The sequence below is a fragment of the Molossus molossus genome, unplaced genomic scaffold (assembly GCF_014108415.1).
Source record: "Molossus molossus isolate mMolMol1 unplaced genomic scaffold, mMolMol1.p scaffold_m16_p_3, whole genome shotgun sequence".
Taxonomy (NCBI): Eukaryota; Metazoa; Chordata; class Mammalia; order Chiroptera; family Molossidae; genus Molossus; species Molossus molossus.
In genome coordinates, this window is record NW_023425366.1 from 18,814,149 (window position 1) to 18,820,789 (window position 6,641).

Here is a 6,641-nt window from a genome sequence, read left to right on the forward strand (position 1 = left end):
TAGTCAGAGAAAGCAGGTTTCCCCAAGGGACAGGTATAAGTATAGTGAAAATAACCAAATTAGTGTGTATGAAGCATTTAGGATGATTTAGATGTGTTTTTGTTTGTTTTCCCAGTGGCAAAGTTTTTTTGAGAAGGCAAATAACCCTATAATGCCACTACACTTTTGGTGGCTGAAGCGTATCCTAGGCAGGTTGCTGAGGTAAGGGGTGGGAACCTAGATTAATCACAGCCTGGCTTGGTGTTTGTGGAGGAGACACATTGCTGGAGGCCAGCTGTTCGTAATGAGTCAAAGTGACGGGGGAATCTAAAATGATAGGGCAGATGGAGATGTGTGATTTCTATTTTTCCAGGTAACTTACAGATAAGAGGACTTTGTAGGGGAGCTTGGGGAACTAACCCCACGGACAAACCTTGTGTGAAAGGATTGGTTAGAGCCTCCACTCAACCAGGAGCGTACTCCTGGAACACAACACACTTGTTCCTGAAATGTTGATGTCTGGCAATAAAATATTCCAATTTTCTTCTCAGTCCTTAACCTTTATCTTATTCATTCATTTACTACTGAGTATAGTCCAAGGAATAGGTACTTGTGATTATAAGTAAGGACTTTAAATTTGCTTTTAAACATTTTAGAAAAGTCTTCTTCTGATTTTTTAATAAAAGCTATTTCTATGGCAGACTGTTCTTTCTTCACTCAGTGTCAACGTAGTCCAAGTTACAACTCTAGCCTTCTAAATTATTAGCTTCAATTTGATAAAATGACATTAAATGAATAATAATAAACTATATGTGATGAATTGCTTTATAGTCTAGACAGATTTCAGATCCTAACAATCATGTAAAACGTTAAGGGCCTATTCATGGTTGCTATACTATTTTTTAAAAATAAAACATCATTTTATTGGAGAAAATTGTTATCATAATGATATCAATCATGATACATTTAACAAGATTATCCTAAACTAGACAAGAGGACATGGCTACTTCTTCCACTACATCTGACTGCATTCATTCTTTTCATTTGTCTTATAAATTGTTTTCATGATATTTCTATATAAATATTAAGTTTACCAAATATATCTACTAGAGTCTACACAAAACTGTTATAACTTGGCCTTTTGGCTAAGATCAAGTGTAGTATCTGTTCTTATCAGTTTAACAAATTTATCAAAAATACAGCCATATAAATTAAAGACTTTACCTTTTAATTTTTCTTACCCCTCCCACTGTTCATCGAGACTCCAGTGGCAGGCTGGAGTAAGGCCAGAGGGGGGGCCACTCTGTTCTACTATGTCATTCAGAAATCAGGGTTCCCTGACCATACCTTTGGGGATTGTCTTAGTGTGAGTGAAGTTGGTATTTATTGTTATCAATATGTTCTGACTCACAGGAAGGGCAAAAAGCAAAAAAGAAGAACAAAAAATTCTATTTTATGCAAATAATGAAGTGCACATTTCTCCCATCCTACTGGTGAGACCAAAGTCCCGTGGATACTTTTCATCAAGAAATGTAGTTTTTGGGTTACATGGTCATGTACCCAGCCAAAAGTCCAGAAACATAAAGAACAGGATTTGGGATTACCTAGCAATTTCTCTCCCTGAGGTCACAAAGAAAGAACGTTTGTATTTCTTAGTTATCTGGACTAGAAACACAGCACTCTTTGCTTTTCTTTATTTTGTATTTCACCAACTTAGGTGCAGTAAAAACTCTAGGTAATACTTATTAATATAATAAGGAGTACAGTAACTAGTTTCTATTCCATCTGTTTTTACCAGCTATCTGACATTGGGGAACATATCTAAACCATATGATCTTTAATTTCCACATGTGCAAAATCCAGGTAATAAAAATTCATGAAATTGTGACTTAAATGAGATAAATGGATAAGGCATCTGGATATTTAATAAAACACTACTAATTTCCTAACTCCCTTTAGTCTCATTAGAAAAATAATTCTTATTTAATGTGAAATCCATCCCAGAAAGCCAGAAAGTTTTAGGCATTTAAATTCCCACAAACGCTATAGAAATGTAAATACAGATTTTTTTCTTGAGTTCCAATGCCAACTTTTATCTGATAGGGAGCCAAGCTTTCATAACTCTGTGGAATTTGCAATGATGTAGTAATTTCCCCTCCTTTCCTCTAATTATTCACTCAACCATTTCTTCTTTCTTTAAATGTTTTTTTCTTTATTGATTTTTGAGAGAGAAGGGAGAAGGAAAGATAGAAACATCAATGAGAGAGAACATCAATTGGCTGCCTCCTGCACGCCCCCCACTGGGAATTGGGCCACAACCTGGGCATGTGCCCTGACCAGGAATCACACTGGCGACCTCTTAGTACATGGGTCGATGCTCAACCACTGAGCCACACTGGCCAGGCTCACTCTACCATTATTGGGGGGTGCATTTTTATCCTCAGACTTATTCACAGGTGTCTGAAACATATCATTCCACTTTAGAGAAAAGGGTTTAGAAATAGTATATAAATAATTACAGGTATATTTTTACAAATAGAAAAAAAAACAAAAAACAGAACCCTAAACACTATATCCATGTTCAAAAGAGAGTCTTGGCACTAAACCAAAATGATACATCTGTACTTTTTTTTTCTCATTTTAAAGTAACCTACATACGATTGACTGTTTTCTGTATAGTTATATACATTTTAACACATGTATATATTCATGAACTCACCACAGTTCCATTAGTCCAAAAAAGCTCCTGTGTACTATCTTTTTGTAGTCACAACTTGTCTCAGTCACCGACTCCTGCTTACTACTGATTTTTTTCTCCAAAACCATAGCATTTTCCTTTGGAAAATGTCATCTAAAATTAGACACAAGCATAAAACTTATTTATTTATTCATTTATTTATTTATTTATCATTTATTTATTTTTTAGCGAGAGAAAGAAACATGGATGAGAGAAGCATCAACATCAATTGACTTCAAGGATGGAGCCCACAACCGAGGCATGTTCCCTGACCAGGAATTGAATCAGGGATGTCTTGGTGCATAGGTCAATGTTCAACCACTGAGCCACACTAGCTGGGCATAAAACCTTTTGGTGCTGTATTTTTTTTTTTTTTTTTCCCACTCAAAATAATTCTTTTACTATTCATCCAAGTTGCTGCATCTATCTATCCAGTTTGCTCTTTTATATTGGAGAACGGTTTTCTATTTCTGTGCGTGCACCACAATGTATTTATGTTTTCACCTGTGGGGGACATTTGGGTTGTTTCAAGATCAGTGTTATTATAATTATGGCTGCTATAAATATTTTTATATAGGTTTTAGTATGGATATAATTTTGAATTCTCTAAATTCCTAAGAACAGAATTTCTGGCTTGTACATTAAGTTCACTTGTAGCTTTATAAGAAACAGCTCAATTATTTTCCAGAGTTACTGTGCTATTTTTCATTCCCACTAACCATGTATCAGAGTTCCCATTTTGCTCTATGTCCTCAACACTTGGCACTGTGAGTTTTGTTGTCCTGCTTTGTTTCCATTTAAGAGCTGTGTAGAACCACTGACATTTTGTGGTTTTAAGTCACATTTCCCTAAAAGTTAATGATGTTGAACAGATATTTTTTCATGTATCTACTTGTCATTTGTGTATCCTACATTTTTTTGGGGGGGGGGCCTAAATGTTTATTCTTTAGGCCATTTTTTAAATTTTCATTATGTTTGCTTTTTATAATGTTGAGTTTTGAGTCTAGAATCTTGCAAGGGTCTTTTTGATTACAAATATTTTCTTCCTGTATGTAGGGTTTTGTTTTTTTTTTTCCTTGTGTTACCAGTCCCACTTCACAGAAAGGTTTTCATTTCAATAACATGCAATGGACTTTTTTATTTTTGTGTGTTTGTGAGTCTGTGTGTGCACATGTGAACATTTAGAATAATAAATTTGAGGCGTCTTTCTAAAATGTCAACTTTATTATTTATTTATTGATTTATTTTTACATAGGCCTGGGTAATATTTTTCCAAAAAGCTTTCTCATGTTGTTCTTATTTTAAAACAACGTATTCATTTGAATGTGTTTTCTCTGTAATTGCAGTACACAGGGCTTAGCAACTTCCTCTAACTGAATTGCATGAGATGAGACAACAGCCATCATGACCACCATCCACGCCACCATCACATTTACTGTTTTAAGGTCTATATTCCTTTTCAGTTTGAGAAATAACTTGCCACATTCTGTGAACTTTAGATCATCTTCGGCCGCATTTCTGTGTGGGAAATCAGTGAGCGTTCCATATTAATAATCATCCTTTTTCTCAAAACAGTGAAGCCAGAGCTATCCATCCTCCTGTTTATCATATTTTCCCTATAGTCTATAGCTTGGTAATTGGAAAAATGTTCACCCACCCCAAACTCATTTCACATGTGCTTTCCTTCATCACTGATTAGTGGTACTAAATGTCTCTTTTCTTCTAATGTGTGAAATTGGGTCTCCCTCCTTTGACAGGGCTTGTTAAAAGGAAGATAAACGCTACATTCATGTGCACCCGCGTGGCGTGATGAGCTTTAAGTGTCCCGCGAAGCAATCATCTGCCGTCAGTTACCACGGGTCACATCAGGCACCGAGGTGTGGGAGAAACGGGCTAGGACAATCTGAAGTAAAACGATTTTGTTTTAAAATATGCTAATTGCTGATTCTATAAGTCACTGAGGGCTACAACGAAGGCAGAAACTACATCAAAATTCAATTTTACATAGCACATTTAATGAAAATAAAAGGTCAGGATGTAAAAGTGCCTGGGGTGCTGCATGGTTTTAACATTTGCTGATCCTTAGGAGTTAATCCTTAAAACATGTAAGCTTCTATTATAAATTAGTTTTTAAAATAACCAATTACAGTAGGTATTTAATTTCAAACAAAAGTATAATATTCAATTTTAAAGTGGATTTTAGGGCAAAGGACTAGATGATGTGTTTTTACAAGGAGCATGCTTTGTGTGTGCATGTGTGTGCGTGTGTGTGTTTGTGTGTAAAAGGTTATTTTCATTCTTGGAAATTAGTGGTTTTAAGCATACTGAAAAATTTATCTTTCAGTGTCTTTCAACAATCTGTACTATATCTTTAAAGTATAAAGTCAGTTTTAATTTTCATTAAGAATCAGTTTTTGCACAAAAATTTGGTTGAGATATACAATAAAAAATAAAATTTTGATATGTCTTGTTGTGTCTGTGGGTATGTATATTTGTTTGGAAGTTACATGCAGTGGTTGAAATCTTTAGGGGGAAATAGTAAATGAACAAATTATTTTTTTCAAAAGTAAGGACAAAAATCTATAAGCCCTGAATTTATAAATGATTACACATATTTCAAAGTAAATAGAAATGTAGTAAGTAAAATTAAATATTGTCATATAGAGCACCATATTATTTATTTAAAAGTATGTGAAATATTACATTTATAGCACTTAATAGGAACAATGATACAGTAAAATAACATGAAATAACATAAGAGCCATTAATTTTCAGGTGAATGTCTATATTCACTTGGGTATAAACTTATGAGGACAGGAATTTTTTTCTCTTTCATTCATTACCATAAACATAATGTCTGTAATAGTAGTTTATATATCAATATTATTCAATGAATATCTTTTGAGCGATGATTATTTCCTTGTATCTCAAGTTAATTATTTTTTCTACTCTGCAATACATTACTTAACATCACTGACTTGTATTTGGAGTACAAGTGGCAATGATATATTTAACTCATGGCAACATGAGCTCTCACAATAATGCCAAAAATATTTGTATCTCTGTCAAAAATAAAAAATATGTATTTCTTTATCAAAACCCCCAAAATTTTGGATACTGAAAAAAAATTTTCTCTCTCTCTCTTAGTATTGATAACATGAGTCTGTCATGAATAAAAAACACCAAATGCTAATAATGAAAAGAGAGATCATCATTTATTCATGTAGGAAACCTGTATCAGGTACCTACTGTGGTTTGATGAAACAGGAACTGTATTAGTCCCTCAAGGGACTGACCGCTTAGTGGATAATACAAACATATGAACACATAGTGGTAGGAAATGTTCACTATTGGAAATATGCAAAGAAACACAGAAGGACTAGATAGCCAAAAATGTGAACAGCTGTGGAGAGAAGGAATCTGAGAACGAAGTTTGAAAGTTTGACCCAACACTTAAAAATTAAGCAGGAATTAGTATTAGTTTAACCACTTCAACTATATAAATTTATATTTTTAAATCTGAGTACACACACAAATATGTACCCCTTTATTTCCTATCAAAAGATATTTAAGCCACTAATAAAACCCTCAAAATTATTTTAACTAATAAACACTTTTATGTATGGTCTTCTACGTTTTTCCCAGACAGAAATCTTGTCATCAACCTGATAATTTCAATATTTTATAAAAAAAAACAAGTAAACAAACAAAAACAAAAATTTTCCTTTCACTGTGTTGAACACTTGAAGAACATTCTTTATATCTACTGTATCTCATGTATCCATTCTTTTTATTGTCTTGAACTCAAGATACTCTAACTGCAAATTCTTGGCTTGAATATTTATTCTTTGTCCACAACCACCTAGCAATTCTTTGATACTTTCTATTGTTAGAGCTATCGTATTTCAGTCACCTTTTTAAAAAA

At 33.7% G+C, this 6,641-nt stretch overlaps 1 pseudogene; it reads left to right on the forward strand.

Moving 5' to 3' along the window:
• Positions 1–1,107: 1,107 nt before the first annotated feature.
• LOC118642913 lies at positions 1,108–1,320 on the forward strand (annotated as a pseudogene).
• The last annotated feature ends 5,321 nt before the right edge of the window (positions 1,321–6,641 follow it).